This window comes from Archocentrus centrarchus, chromosome 24 (assembly GCF_007364275.1).
Source record: "Archocentrus centrarchus isolate MPI-CPG fArcCen1 chromosome 24, fArcCen1, whole genome shotgun sequence".
Classification (NCBI taxonomy): Eukaryota; Metazoa; Chordata; class Actinopteri; order Cichliformes; family Cichlidae; genus Archocentrus; species Archocentrus centrarchus.
This window is the reverse complement of record NC_044369.1, coordinates 34,694,940-34,698,030: the sequence shown is the minus strand read 5'-3', so window position 1 is coordinate 34,698,030 and position 3,091 is coordinate 34,694,940.

Here is a 3,091-nt window from a genome sequence, read left to right as displayed (position 1 = left end):
TCAGGCTCAGACTCAGGCTCAGGTTCAGACTCAGGCTCAGGTTCAGGTTCAGCAGAGTCGGTTCCATTCTGCTTCTGTGTACTTCAAGACACACACACACACACACACACAGCTCTGAGTGTGAGTCATCATGTGGTCTGACTCTGACCTGCAGAAGAGTAATGGACAGTTAGAGATGGTGGTCTCACCTTTGACCTCTGGTCTGGCTCTCATCTTCCCCAAACAGAGTGGTCTTAGAGGGAGGGGCTCCCTCCTCTCTGTCTGCACACTGATCCATAGCAGAGCCCACACCTTCACACACACACACACACACACACACACACACACACACACACACACACACACACACACACACACACACACACACACACACACACACAGCAACACACTCAGTCAGAACAACAGCATTCACAGCACAGGTTAGTTCACACTGCTGCCATCAACATGTCATAGATATTTGGGACTGACAGAAACCTTCAGAGTGAGTGTGAGGTTGGTCGGGCCGGCCTGTCACCTGTAATTAAAGAGCAGAATAGGTTTGCTGTATTACTGAAATAAGTCATCATTTAATTCTGGATTGTGTACATCTTTGATGGATTTACAATAATTTCCATGTTAGGTATGATTGCCCAAGATGTGTTTGACTCATAAATATTTGAGTGCTGCTGTTCCTGCAGAGCCTCCCTGACCCCAGCAGACAGAAAGTGCTTTATTACAGCTTCACAGCTGAAACACACCTGAGCCCTGACAGGTTGGTGTTTGCTCAGATGTAGATGCTGTGCTTCCAAACGCTGCACTATCACATCCTGATGAAAAGCTCTGAATGTTGGCTTTGAGAGAGCCCCAAAGGCAGATCCCAGTTTGCGTTCCTTGAAAGTTTCCTGACCAAACTGCCAAAGCAGTTCAGGAATTCGCAGCATTTCTCACTGCTGACTGAGCTCAGATTACAGTCAAACAACTTCACCCATTAACCACCACCACACCTACATGTCATCCACTCACAGAGAAAGCTGTCACTAGACTTATACTTGCAAGCAAACAGCCAATCAGCACCAAGAACCGTTCCTACAGGCAGTGTGATTCAGACATTTCAAAGTTTCTCTGGTGGGATTCTCACCTGCTGAGCTCACTTCAGATCAGCTTCCAGAAACGTTCCAGCTTCATGTGTGGAGGAGACATTTGGAGAGCAGCAGCTGGTCGTGCTCCTTGTCGGTCCTGCTGAGTCTGAGTATTTGCTCTGAGGTCAGCGTCACATGCTCATATCTGCAGAGAAACGTCACAATGATGTGAAAACCAGTCAAACCTGTGAGGGGAAAACCAGTCAGAGTCCGAGAAACCGCGCGTCAGCTGACGTAATTCAGCCGTGTTTCCTGTAGATGGCGGTAACTGATCATCTGATGAGATCCAGTCACAGTTTGGCTCACACACAGTACAGCCTGTCACACCCTTCATCATTTCACTTTCTCTGCATTATTGGACCTTTTTTCAGCTTCCAGGCTGCAGTGAGCAGCCAGGCTGCTTTTCTTGTCTAAAATCAATATAGATTACATAGTGCCTGAAAATGTTGCGCCTGCCTGACAGGGCCTGTAAACAATGCTGGATAAAGCTGTCAGAACCTGCAGATAAATCCACCTTTCAGACTCTGCCCGCTGTGAGACACATCACACCTGAAACTGAATTATAATAGTGACAGCATCTGGAGTTTGGGTTCTCACTTCTGGATCGATCCTGTAAATGTAACTAAAATAATGTACTGTGATGAACACAGAACATAATGAATAAGAAAAGTATAAACATAGAACCAAAACAGTTGTCAAAACAGAACAGTTACAAAGTAAAGTTATAATCTTTGCAGATATTTATTGTTTTTATAGCGTTTTTGTTATTTGAGTCTGAGACTGAATCAAGATACAAGATACAAGAGGAGTCTTTCATTTTGACATCTGTGATACCAAACAGAACATTTTCAAACTAGAGAAGGAAATCTGCTTGGATATTATTGGATATCAGAACAACAATGTTCTTCCAAAAGTTCTTCGACCATGTACAGTTAAAAAACAGATGAGTAGAAGTCTCTGGTTAAAGCTTACAAAAAGAGCGGGAAATATCAATATCAGCTTTGTATTTCAGTAGAAAGTACTTAGTTGGGTAAAATTTATGAATTAATTTAAAAGAGACTTCTTTGACTTTATTAGTGAGGAAACATTTGTGTGAGAGAGAAAAAACTTTTACCCATTCTGCACAAAGGAGTTTCAGTAGGATACACAAGCTGGGCATGAACCCAGACTTTCTCGAAATAAAGAACGGATCTTGGAATTGACGGCTGAGTTGAGAAACAGAGCGTACCAACAGCTGGCTGTGCAGGCTCAAGAGGACTGGATAGAAGAGAGGTCAACATCCATCCATGAGCAAACCGGATGGGATAGCATCAAAGACAATGCTACATTCTCTTGGAGTGACAGGAACCTCGTACTGAGTAAGAAATTCTTCAGAGCTATAAAGAAGGTCTTTGTTATTAAATAGCTGATTAACTTCAATAATGCTATAGTTAGACCACGTCTGAAAAAACGTCTGTTTTTGTATATGTTCTTCCAGATGTAACATCTTTGTGTAGAAAAATTATGCTTATAAATAAGGGACCAGTTAGTGGGTATTTCTGAATAGTATAATCACAGAGGAGAACAAACTGTAGAACCTGTTGGTGCTGTTGGAGCCTTTTGGAGCATGTTTAATGCAATTATCTGACCAATAATATGGCTGCTGTGACTTCATTGGACTAACAGACTGTTCAAGAAGGCGGAGATCCAGTTTTAGGATTTGATTGGATGTTCCTGATGGGCAGGTATCTGTGTGTGATGCTTCTGGTGACTGATAACCACACTAGCTAGGATTAGCTGATAGCTTAGCGCACTCACTTCTGGCTCCAACAAACCAACATGGCGGCAGCCTAATGCCATTGCTGAGGCTTTGAAATGTGTGAAATGTGTAAACCTTCTGAAGATGATAAATGAAGAGATGGAGCAGAAGGAGATGTCTGAACTTTAATTGGTCTGAAAAGTGCACAGCAGATGTTAACACAGAATCATCCACG